General features: G+C 37.9%; 1 protein-coding gene across 2 annotated transcripts in view; it reads left to right on the top strand.

Annotated features, from left to right (window-relative positions):
• The first annotated feature begins 465 nt into the window (after positions 1-465).
• shank3a (SH3 and multiple ankyrin repeat domains 3a) overlaps positions 466-13,475 on the top strand; it is a 171,914-nt gene continuing 158,904 nt past the window's right edge. The window contains exons 1-4 of one of the 2 annotated variants that reach the window (XM_071501330.1): positions 504-592; positions 1,141-1,220; positions 2,067-2,157; positions 8,777-8,863. The gene's annotated coding sequence lies outside the window, so the exon portion shown is untranslated. Of the gene's footprint in view, positions 593-1,140; positions 1,221-2,066; positions 2,158-8,776; positions 8,864-13,475 lie in introns of both variants that reach the window. The other variant, XM_071501331.1, reaches the window with a different exon arrangement.

Below are 13,475 nucleotides of genomic sequence, written 5' to 3'. Positions count from 1 at the left end.
GCCACTCTTCTGAGTAGCTTTTCTGCAAGATTTTAGAGCCTGGCTGCAGGGATTTGATTCTATATAGATACATATGTGTCAGGGAGACTGACCACTGACACTGGCACAGAGATGGTTTTCCAGAGTATCCCAAAGGAATTTGAAGTTTCCATGTCAGGGCTCTGGGCATGTCAAACCAATTTCTTTTTTCAGCCTCGCTTTGTGCACAGGGGCAGGAAGAGCCTTCACCGAACTGTTGCCACAACTTGTATAAGAATACTGTTGTTAAAAATACATACCGTATGTATGTTGTATCATGCAACTTTTATTTTTCTATTTCTTTAAAGGTCCTATAACACCACGATAAAGACTACACAAAAATTATGATGACGCGGTTTTGGCTGTGTTGCATGCAGCGCCTGAGTTGATTTTCAAAATAAAAGTGCCCCATCAATCGTGGATAGATAGCTTCAGCGAAACGTACCTATAGCACTTTTATTTTGATGACAGTCTGTTGCTGACCACCTGGCAGCTAACAAGCTCATCGATATCGTCTCTGAGTCTTGTCGGTGAGAGTCCTCTGCTTCTAGCAACTTCCCTAATGTTTCTTAAGGTGAAGTTCTGTGAGGGTAACGTTACTTTGGTAACATTAAATGATTGAAAATTGTAAATGTGTCCGAAAAGTTTGGAAGTATTAGTTCTCATACAGGATCGTTAATGACGACATGAGCTAAGTGGTTTCAAAGTGTAAAAAGCTATCTTAAAAAGTAAAGTATGTACTGGTTACAGCATGAAATTGCAGCTAATATTACAATTAGCACAGACCTGTACAGTGGACATTATTTTATGTCAAAGGCAGAAGGAATTAATAACATTAATGATGGCTGTATTTAATTTAGGTCTAACATTGAACTGCAGGACCATAATTAATGTTATTATGTACACCTGTGGTTTTTCTGTTATGAAGCCAGAGTGAAATAAGAGAGCACTGTAACATGTCTGTCAGGTGAAAACTTGACAAAAAAGGCTAGTGATAACAAAACCAAAACAATTAACATTCGTCTACGTGCCCCTTAGCAATAGTTTAAACTAACGTAATAAAAGCCTTGCTAAATTTAATGACAGCTGTTTTGACCAGCTGATTGTATTCACATTGTGTAGGGTCAGGATTTCCTCAGACGTTTTGCATTGTATGCAGTTCAGGATGGAGGAAGGTTGGGGTTACAATGCCCCCAAATCTTGTAAGTTAATCAAAGTATCCTAATCTTCTTCTCTATTTTTCTGTTAATGATGACACGGTAGGCTCCTTGTATGTTTCTTTTCTTCTAGTCCAAAACATTTTATAGATGCTAAAAATTGGCTTTATTTATTATTTTGTAGAATAATTGAGGTAAATGACATTAAAGAGTTGTCTATTGGGGATACAAACTCAGACCTATAATATTATGTACAACACTTTTGTCATAAGTTGTCAGTTCATCCTTTATGTTGGTATGCCTTTGTTTACTGGTATTTTACCATGTAGAGCAACGCCACTGTTAATTATTGATGAATTGGACGCAGTTCACTGTTGCATGTCAACATTATACCAAACAAACAACCACTATAGCAAAATCAGGGAGTTTATGTTAAACCTCAGGTTCAAGGGGTTTTAATGGGATCTTTTAACAATCTTTTAACACTTAAGCTAAAGCTAAAGACACATCATCATAGGACTCTTGCAGAAAATACTCTGAAAAGTATGTTTTATGGTATTCAGATGCTATGTCCTGTGCCACCTTCTGGGTTGTCAGATGAATAATAGCATTGAAGTACAATGTAGGCAGGCAGTCTTTCTGTCTATGTCTTATTAAATGGCTCAGTGCTGTGCTCTGTGATTCAGAGTTCTCCTCCGTGTTTGATATCTCATTTAGCATTCCCTGTGTGTGCAGGCCTCGTTATCGTATTCCTATGGAGTGCACTGGCATTTGACATGCAGACACCAAAGACTCTGGCAGCATTGCAGATCAACTGCCTCTCACAGCAGTGTTACCTCTCTCTGTCTCATTGTGTCTCTTCCTCTCTATCCTGTCTTGTCTCTCTCATAGATCTCAAACAGGTGATGGACCTAAGGGACCTGAGGGGCTGTCACTCGCCTAAGTCTTAATTTGATTTGAATCAAATTACTGCGTGTCAGAGGTGAGAGGGGTGTTTATCTATGTGTGGTGTTAGAGATGACAGTGATGCAAGGCATGTATGTAGGTGCTAAAAGGAGAACATTTTGACATTTGAGGTTTTTCTCATTTGCATGGAAACTTATGGCATCTGCAGCTGTTGTGGCAGATAAACATGAGCAGGACATGGCTCTGAAAGCATAAACATTTCTAAAATACATCCTCTGCTCACCAGAAGATACTGTATGATTGAAATGTTTCATCTTTTATGCAAGTCCAACTGGAATGTACCATTTACTGTCTAGTTAGGACTTTATATTTTTGTATTGTCTTGTGTGGTTATGACAGCTCTGACTGTGTTTTTTTGATGAAAGTTCATTGAAATTTGCAAAAAAAAAAAAAAAAAATACTTTGAATGTAAAAGTTCATTCTTGACCCAGCAGTAGAATTTAGAGGAGGGATCTCTCTTCTCGGACAGACAGACATGCAACATATGTTAATTAAACAGAGTACATAACAATAAAAAGGAGGATCTGAATGACAATGTTAGGTAATTTAAGTCCAAACGTACAGTACTGTAGTCCACTTACTAGCATTTTCAGGAGCTTTCAACAGAACATCCCAGGCTTCAGCAGCAGATGCTCAATTGTGATGGTAATTGCTGAGTTGTCATATAAGTTATTTTGTTTGCAGTAATAGTGTTTCCCCCAGGATTGTTTCTCAGCAGCGGCAGGATCGACCATGAGGGGTGGGGGGTTGGGGCATTGGGGTCTGTGAGGTGTACCACTTAAATATCACAAGTATGTGGCTAATTTCGAAGGTTATGTAACTATTGGTGCTACAGAGGCAAGTTTACATACAGTAGACAACTGTAACTGACCACATGTTAGAGTGACTTTATGAATAGATTCATCTTGTTAAGAATATTTCAAGCAAGCTTTCATTTCCAGGAGGCACTGTGGATGCAGTGCAAGCTGTCCATGTTTAATAAGCTGGCTTTTTAATGTTTCTTTGCAAATGCGCATCCTGAGTGACAGGCACAGAGAATGGGCTGGTAAAAACTTTATGAATTTTATGACAGTCCACTGGGATTTGTCTCAGTATGCCTGATGGCCACTCTTACTATGAAGGGTTTTGTTGTATCTTGGTGGTGCGCTGTGTATTACATTGGTGGTCAGAGTAAATATCAATAGATGATAAAAATCTATCTACCTTAATGCTAGCTAGTTAAATCTACCTATCTCTCTCTTTTTTTCTTTTTCTCCTTTTTCTCTCTCTCTCGGTCACTTTGACTGGGTGTCGCTTTATTCATTGTTTCAAAAAAGAGCTCTCTGCAGTTTTGTGTAATTGCAACTTCATGATAATGAAGTGGGATATTTGTTCTTACCCATACAATCTCAAGGGAATCAGTTTAGGCAGTGGCCCTTCATATAGTAACTGGTTGAGTACATGTAAACATTTGTTTCTGACTGTCCAAACAAATAAGTCCGGGACATCACTGTGCTACTATTGTGATGAATCACTTGGCAATAGAAAGCAGTAAACTGCACAGTTGATATTGTGACAAAATTAGTGGCTACTCCAGAAAGGGTCTAGTTGTTGCATTAATCAATAAATCATTAACTTAAAGGGGTTCAAATTGTCTCCAAAATCACTCTAAAACAAGACATAACCAATTATTGTTCTTTGTTTGCATGAGCAGACAAAATTCTCTTTGTAGTAGGGACAGAATTAGTTAAACAGCAGCATTAGCTGTTGAGGTGTTATTTATAGCCTTTGGCGTGTGTTGGGTTGAGGCCAGATGGACAGCTGTGATCCTATTACCTCTTGCCTCCAGATCCTGCATTCCCACAACATACAATACATACAACGTACAATACATCAAAAACCCAGGCTTAAGGCTTAAATATGATATGATTCAAACAAGACAACTCAAAACTGACTGACTTTTTTTTAACAAAAAATTAAACTATCATTTTCAGATTTGAAATTTAAATTTTGCATGAAACTTTGGATCGCTCCACCTGCCATGGAAAAATGCACAGAAAGAAGTGTTTTAAAGATGATGATTTAATGATGATGATAGGTAAAAACATTTAATAGTTTGAATGTTAATTAGTTGAATGTTTTACTGGCTACATAATGGAAATAATTGTCTCTTGGATGCGTTTAAAACATTTGTATCATCTCACTGTTAAATATGTATGACCACTTCATTCTTTTGGTTGGTAGAAAGGGAGACATGGTGAACTGGAGGATAAAAGCCAAGAAAGTCAAAATAATTTGTAAGCAGTGCACCTTTGGAGACATATATACCTTCAGCCAATGCTCTAATAAGGGTGACAGGATTGCAGTTTTTGTCGCCAATTCCAAGTCTGAGCTACCGATTCTGATTTTGGCTGATTCTAATTTTCTTTCAAAGAAGTATAGTTGACAGCTACACAAACATTTTGTAACTTTTCTTTAATGGACAATTCAATTGTATATTCATAATAAAACATTGACTATTAACTATCAAATAACTAGGTGTTGTGACTGGCTTAGAATCAGATAGGATTTATGTGACACCAATCACCAATCATGGTCAATCAAAGTGAAAACTGGATTAATTTGGATCTTTGCTGATTCGTTTGTATTTCAAAGGAGAATTTGTATCTAGTCTTACTGATTTTGACTAAACATTTAAAAACAATCCTCCTTAGTCACGTTTTCCTAGCTAAGGCATGTCTTTGCTCATTTTTTAGCAGCTGATAGTCCAGAGGATTCAGTGTTGGCTTTATGGAGATCAGATATGAAAGTGAAGTGGTGCTTCACCTGAGGCAACACCACTTACCTCCTCCCAAGACAGATGAAATTATGAAAATGAGGCATGATTTGTCATTAACACAACTGAATATCACTCAGACCTTGAAAATGGAGATGCATTTTACTGAGTGAAATCACACTTGAAGTATATTAATTGTCACTGTTACAGGACATGATAATGTACACACAGTAACTATAGTTCAGTCTACTTGTCACACAACTTTTGTTCAGGTATTTGAAATTTTATGAATTACTTACCCAATAAGTATGCTTCCAAATTAATTCTGGGCCGTGATTAAGCATTCCCTTTCAATGCTGAGTGTATTGCTAAAGCACATTTTAAATATGCTTTTAATGTGCTTTCTAGTATTCAGTTATTAACTTTAATTTGTAGAGTATATATATTTTTGTATTATTAAATTGGAATTTCATTTAAATTTTCCAACTCAAGCAAAGGTTAAAATATTTTAGAAAAATGTGTATTGATTCATATTCATGGTAGTCATGAAATACATATATTTGGATAACAGCATCTTAATCTGAGATAATGAATATGTTGAAACATATCAGCATGTACCATGGCAGCCATTGCCCCCAGGCATCAACCAGGACATTGCTAGCTTCATCAGACTCACCATCAGCTCTCTCAGTGTTGTTCAGCTTCAACCATCGGCTGGCATTTACATTCAGTAATTATGCAAAGTCACTTCAGTTGCTGGGTGCAGAGACTGAGGAGATGAGGGTGAGGAGATAGCAAGTACAAGGGCAGATAAGCTGGAAACTAAAAGGCCCATAGAGGCTCAGAAAGTCAAGAGTGATGAAAAGAGAGGAAGGATAATAGTTGTTACAAGTTTTAATGGACTGTTAACCAGTTATTTTGTGTTTATGTTACAGGCATAGTTTTAAGTTAAGAAGTGGATACATTGATTAATACCCCTTTAGCATTAGAGCTTAAATGTTTGTTTGCACACTTGCCTTTCTCTCCTTATGTCTTCCTGCCTTTTATTGTTTGCCTTAGTCACCATCTTCCAGAACATGCAAATTAAATCATAATTATGCAGATATTGTAGACAAGAAAGGCTGCTTTCCATCTTGCCTGGTTCACCATTGCTCCGGCACCTCTGCTTAAGAGTCTGGCTGCTTCCCCAGACTCACTATGCCTTTTTGTGACTGGCCAGCTGGTTTCAAAGTAATGTGCTAAGGTTTGATGTTAAAGAGCCATTTCTTTTCCCATGCTGGTGTAAAATCACCATCTGTCTCTGTGTCAGCTCTGATTTGTGTGGTTTCTCTTCCGCCCCTGACTGTTGAATGAATATGTTTATACATATAATTAGTATTTTATTTTTATGCTATAGCATCCTCTCAAAATAAAATATGTAGCTGTGACACTGTAGAGTCGCAAAGACAAAATCAGCAAACAAAAATTTGTTAATTGAAATACATGAACCAATATAAAAAATGTAAATGTAATGTCAAACAAAGTGCCAGCTTTTGTAACTATAAAATATTTACTGTTACTTATACAATTCACAACCATTTAGGTTTGTTTCCTTGTGCAATGGCACCCACTATACCCCACTTTGTATGTAGTTATATGTGTCGGTGCTCTATGCTCACTTTTTTCAGTCAGTCACTGTAGCACACCATCAATGTTTCACTGTCACTTGCTAATTTCCACTAACTTATGTAGTGGGATGCGTTTAGTAGGCAGGTCATCTGGCCTAAATATGTAAATATATTTTACAGTTCGCACACATCTGTTTTGAGTCAGAAATGCAAGTGAAATGCTTGCATTGTGGAGCCCTCTGTGTTTTTGTAGCTTATTGTGTAGTTATTGTGTAGTCTTTGCCTGGATATCACTGCCCTTCGGTGAGTTAATTGTGAACTGCACCTTTAATGATTTCCCTTGTATCAAAGGCTGGCTTTAGCACCCACAGATCTCCAGTTGCTAATAAAAAGAGGTCATAAACACATGGAAATACAAAGTATTTAGAATAATAATTATAAAATGCAGATATACAGCCCTTGTCTTGCAAATTGTTTCAAAAGCAGCCTCTGAGAGAAGAGATTAGCATGATTTGCATCAGCATATTGGTAGAAGAGGAAAGAGCTGCCTTTACACTAGTGGTTAATTGACTGAATTTCAAATGCATGCATCTCTCTCTCTCTCTCTCTCTCTCTCTCTCTCTCTCTCTCTCTCTCTCTCTCTCTCTCTCTCTCTCTGTGTGTGTGTTTGTGTGTCTTCCTTTATCTCTCTTTCTCCTTGTCATCCTCTGGGCTGAATTAATGAGAGATCAGTGAAAGGATGTTTACAAGATTAACAAATGCCTCAACACTTAGTCTGTGTATATCAGTATATGTCAGTGGGGGTCTGTGTTGTCCCAAAGGGGCTGCAAGGATTACACAAACATATAATTTAACTGCCCTGAATAGCACCAAACTAATCTGAAACTATTGTATCTTTAGTATGATATTATACTACACTATTATACCTGTACAAACTGAAATGAATTATATATTATGGAATGGCATTACTGGCATGACTGCAGATAGATAATTGTATGTGTTGTCCTGCCAACAGAACTAAAACTGACCCTAAATTCATTAATGTTCTGTGCTCAGCCAAGCTTATTATCATATGGTTTTGTATTCTTTTCAAAACCTCACCTTAATCACATTAGAGTGGGCAAACATGGCAAGTTTTTGGTAAATGCTGCTTGATTGTTTTTTTCTGCTGTTTCATTTCCTCTGTTTTTCACGGATTCTTCTCTCAGTCTGTCTCTCCATTTCTCCCTCTAAGCTTTTCTGGGCTTAGAAGTGATTCTTCTAAAGAACATTTTTATACAAAATCTGCCACCTCAATCTGGGACTGTTCCTTCTATGTAAATGTGAGTCACAATTGTACAAGATATTTTATTCTCTCTTTTCCAGTTTTTATGCATTGTAATTAGGCTCATGGTTAAATATTCATATCCTAAAGAATGCCCATAAAGCCAAGAAAATGCAAATACAAAGTAATATGGTGATATGAAGCAAGTTACTGCAGGTAACAGATATTGACCACCTTTCCATATCAAAACATTTCCTCCTCCTCCTGTTTCAATACAGCAACAAAGGAAGTTTCAGTATAACTACAGTATAACTATAATAAGGAGGCTGTATGCACATAGAATATTTACAGAAACACATATACATACAGCAAATGTCCCCTCAAGTTCTAGAGAGCAACAGGTAATCACCATTGGTTAAGAGTAGTGTCTATACCAGTGGGAGCTGTGTGTGTGGGTATAGTGTGGTTTACATGTGCATGTGTATTTGACTGTACAATGTGAATTGGTGTGTGTGTGTGTGGAAGAGATATGCATGTGTTTTTTGCCTCTCATTGCCAAAGGTAGAGCTTTCGGAGCAGGCTGCATGTGTGGGGCACAAAGGCATCTTCTAAAGCCTTTAGCAAAATGATGGCACATATTTTTCCCTAACAGCATTATAAACCTATATTAGCTTCTGTGGAACTCTGAATTGCTCCAACACTCTGTAAATGTGGCATACATTTCTTTGATCGTACAGTTTTGTTTGGTTTAATTGGTATTTTTTTAGATTCAGGGCCAACTCTTGTATGAATTTGCAATCCATTGTTATTGATTTGGTAATAGGTTTAGGTATCAACTAGCTGAACCTACTTGATTTACTTGAACATAGACCCCAATGTTTAACCATTATGGTTGCTATCATAACTGAGTTAATCATTTGGGAACTTGGTAACTTGGGATACACTTCATCTTACATACACATGGGTGTGTGTCTGTCCTACTTATGTCTGTGCTTTTGTATGTTCTCAGAGCCCAAGGAATTTGACCCCATACTACAGGAGGTCTGTTAATTATCCAGAGATGGAAATCAAACGTGTACATCATGATGCATATAAGGTTAGTACCAATTAACTGACCGACAAGTACCGATTGGCAAGGCCACTCATTGCTCACTTTTCATTTCGATCAACCTCTTACGATAGTGGAATCAAGCCCCTTAACCTCTCATGGGATTAGGTCTCCATGACAACCCCTCTGACTTGTGTTTTAATTTAACAAAGAATATATGGTGATAGAAAGGAGAATAAATGATGTGTGGACAGGGATGGGAGGCAGTGGAGGAAACTGAAAAATGGAGGAGAGAGGTATGCAGATGTTAAGGCATGTGTGTGGGAAGGAGGGGCACTGGGTAATGATTCTGACGACGCTCCAAAAATGACAATGCTTTGTATCAAAATTGGCAATGCAGGCACTATTCCACTGTCCCATACAGTCTTATTGAACAACATGCCAGTTAATTTAGTATACAAACAACTGTTTGGAATACAAATAGTATGAACACAGTGAATAGATATAAACATGGTAATGCGTAATAAAAAAGAAAAAAATGTTAAGTTTTTTTTTTTTTCTTTTTTACCATATCCACTTTCAAATAAACTCTGTAAGTACCATCGCATTTTCCTGAATTTGGCATCGACTTGGTACCGAAGTATTGGTGCTCATGACATTGTTAGTGGCATTTTAAAATAACTTGAAATGTGGGCTACTATGATATAGATTGAACATACGACAGTTCAGCTCATTCAGTCTGTTCAGTGTCAACACTTTAACTTTCTCATGTTATACCCTGCATGAGTATGTGAAGGTAAATACACAAAACTGCAAGATTTTTCCTAATATGTATGTTTATACTGTACGAGTGCATTTGTGGCAGCAAACATCTGTTCTGTGTGTTACACACACTGTTGCCCTAATTATTACCACCCCTGAAGGTACTCAGACATTTATGTTGTAAACATCTTGTTCAGTGGCAGGGCCAAGTACACAGTGAGGTCAATGTTTTAATGCACACTTCAGAACATGGTGCACTATGCGTTCACTTTTATCTATAATCTTAGCTTTCCAGAGTGTTTTCCTGTTCCAAATGGTGGGTGCGCTTTGTGGAGCAGGAACAGGCATCCGATGCTAGAGCTCTTAATTCACTACCCCTGAGAAATGGGGGAATCATTTTTTTCTGCTAGCTGAAGGACCGCAAGTTCACATGCAGGCAAATACCCACACTCTCTCTCTCTCACACACACACACACACACACACACACACACACACACACACACACACACACACACATACACACACAAAATACACTCACAGGCAGATGTATATAAAAACACACACAAAATAACACAGATCCCTGTGGACCTAGAAGTGGAGGTATTAGGTCATTATTGTAGCTTTAGAGAAATGAGCACTTCATCTCCAGCCCCTCTCTAGAGGCTATTGATTATCCTTCCCCCTGCAGAGTTGTGTATGTGTTGTTTTTCAGTCTCAGTGCATACTGCACCCTTAAGGAAATGTCATATAAATGTCGTTAAAATTGGGAATCTTTATCAAGTCTCTATATTCTCATATTGTTGCATCTACAGTGATTACAGGTCTCAGGACAGGAAAGTCAGGCTACCTACCTGTTCATTGGTTCACAAAGTTATAGTTAGTATGGATGATAGAATAATAATCAGAGTACTCACATGGCATAATGCAAGTCTCAGGTATCCATTCATGTCCTCAGTATATCCCAAACACATGTATTATTTCTATAACTATCATTGACTAAACAATTCTGCCTTTTTGTCAGCCACTGGCAAGGAGCCCTGCTCAGTAATAACACTCTTTGCTTAATTTGGCACTATGTGTCCAAGAGGCAGCCAATGAATGATCATCCATTAGTAAGTGACCATCAGGATAGCCAGCAAATGAGACTTACCACAGTTTAAGGCTGTAAGGCAATAGTGCCAGACGTGTATTATGTAATGTATTTGTGGGGTATTATGTGGTTTTTCAGGTACATTTTGGCCGGATGCTGTAAAAATGCAACCACATTGTCACTTTGAAACCATTCATAACATCCTCTTCTTTGTATTTTAGGTTTCCTCCCTTTTATTTCAGTGGCTGTTGCATTTAAATGTCTGGCTAATTTTGTGACTGTGTATTATTTTGTTACTCCTCCCACATCTGCCACACTGTCTGAGTAGCATGTGCTCTCCTTCATCTGTTGTCAAAGAGTCTGCCCTCTTTGCCTACGTCACTGTTGTCTCTGAGGTGCATTTGATAATAAAGTTATTTTTAACCGTGCCTATTATTTCCAACATCATAAACTATCCACCGCTCTGGGCCCACTGCCAGTACTGTCATTGCAGTGTAATAGGCAATACATCAACAAGTGTGTATGTGTATGTGTGTGTATGTGTGAGTGTGTCTTATTCAATGAGTGAGATCTCAGCATTTTAAGACATAAAGTGGGCTTGTAGGTATCTGAAATGACTAGGTGTCCCACAGTGCTCATCTTTTTATCTATGGACTACATCTAATTAATGTATGCTGAGGAAATGTGTATAAGTGGGCTGGTCAGAGATACCATGTACCTCATTTTATATACTATTTGTTATTAAACTGCTTTCAATGGCTGTATGATATTGAAAAACTCTAGGTAAATACATAAGGAGAAGTGAAGATGGTAATAGTTGTTGGTCTGGTGCTCTGTGGCATGCAGCAGCCCATGGTTCTGAGAATGAGTTTTTACACCCATTGCCCTGTGCAGTCATGTTAGATATGCTGCTTCTCTCTCTATTGCTCAGCTCCTACTGCTGTACTGTAATTACTGCACTTGGCAGACAGTCACGACACATCGACATCAGACGAATTTGGGTGTAGGGAGGGGATGAGCAACAGAGATGTGGTGGTGGGGATGGGTGTTGTGAGGGAGAAAAAGAGAACCACAGAAGGAAATATTATAGCAGTGTGAAGTTTAGTTTTAGGGTAAGCCATGCCAGTGCAAAGGCAGGTGGGCATATACTTGTAGCTGAGTGTGTGTGTGTGTGTGTGTGTGTGTGTGCACGCTCATCAGTGTGTCAGATGTGACATGGTACAGTGGGTTTTCTTTGTGATAATGTTATTACTAAATATGTAATAATACTAAATAGTTCTTGAGTGACTGAGTGTCGCCTATTCCTCTGGAGTGAGATTTTATTTTATTTTTTCCTGTGACCAACCCAACTAATTAAAGAGTTAAATATTCCTAACTCAGTGTAGTTTATAATTGTCAGTGTAAGCTTGCAAGTTTTATTGCTAAGAAAGTTTATTGCTAGTAAAATGGAAACAAATCATTGTGGACATTTGAGTGTCAAGAAGGAATTAATATGAAGGGAATAGAGGAGCACTGGGATGAGAGAAGACTCTGTGAGTTAACTTGAATTTGCACCCTTTGATATACGCCCTGCACCAGGTATTGCTGGTGTGCAGTGGCAGAAGAGGGAAATAGCCTTTTCAGAATCAATGATGCCTCTCAGAAAAGAGTTTTGCTAATGCATTGACTGCGATCAGGTTTAGGACACATTGTTTTAATGCTTGATGAAGCTGTAAAGAAATAAAGACTTTAAACAGATTAACAAGGACCTCATGGATGTAAGAACTGAATATGGTGGTCAAAAATCTAAATGCCTTGAAATTATGTGCCTCAAACAAGTAAAAATATTGATTCTGAAGACATGTGCAAAAACTGTCCTAAGAAACTGCAATCTGCTACTCTAATACAACATACAGTACATAAGGGACAAACCAAATTTATGTTTCCGGTGATAAATAGTATGAATAATGAGTAATATTCTTGTCAATTGTATGTTAATAGATGGTGGGCCTTTGTAATACTCATTATAAGCACACATAAAAGACAAGGTGAGGCTGGGGAGAATCAGTGACAGAAACATTTATGGTAGAGGGATATGGTAGGGATCCTTGAGTCAAGCTTTTAAACTGGTCCCAGTCCCTGTTTTAACATCCGTATTCAGCTGAACAGGGTTCACAAAAATATTGAGATATCTTTTGTTTCATGTTATCCAGTGAAATGCATAATGGCAGCAAGCGGGCATATTAAATAGTATTTATACTGGCAAGTCATTGACAAATAAAGGCACACAATTAAACCAAGACTGAGGCACTATCCATGAACAAACTGGATGCGCTGAAGGACTTTCAAATGATGCCTCAATGATGCCATCTCCTTTAATGATGTCTTAAAATCTTGAGCATATAAATGCCACATCTTGTTTGCATAACTGTGAAGAGGCTCACATTGAATACTATTCAAGTTTTTCATACACCAATCAACGCAGTGCACAGTGTAATTCACTTCCTCACAGTTTTTGTGATTCAATATTTTACAACCTCTTGTCACTGGAATCTATTTGTATGCAAATTAATTGTGTTACATCAGGCAACTGATGGAGGCACTAGAAACAATGCATGGTTTCAGGCATGCATGATCATGAATGTGAAGTTGATCATATCCATCACTTCACTTGTGCATCTTATTGGAAAGTATTTACAGCCGGTAAATTCAGAGTTAGAATCAGATGAGGGAGATGCCACACACCAAAAAAAAAAAACAACATTATAGGCAGGACTGCATTACATGCTGCTACATTAGGCAGCACAGTGGAAGCTAAACATGGATCA

Source organism: Trachinotus anak, unplaced genomic scaffold (assembly GCF_046630095.1).
Source record: "Trachinotus anak isolate AG129_WGS33_773 ecotype Australia unplaced genomic scaffold, CSIRO_AGI_Tana_v1 ptg000002l, whole genome shotgun sequence".
Classification (NCBI taxonomy): domain Eukaryota; kingdom Metazoa; phylum Chordata; class Actinopteri; order Carangiformes; family Carangidae; genus Trachinotus; species Trachinotus anak.
Note: the sequence above shows the minus strand (reverse complement) of the source record. Positions and strands in the feature narration are given on the sequence as shown.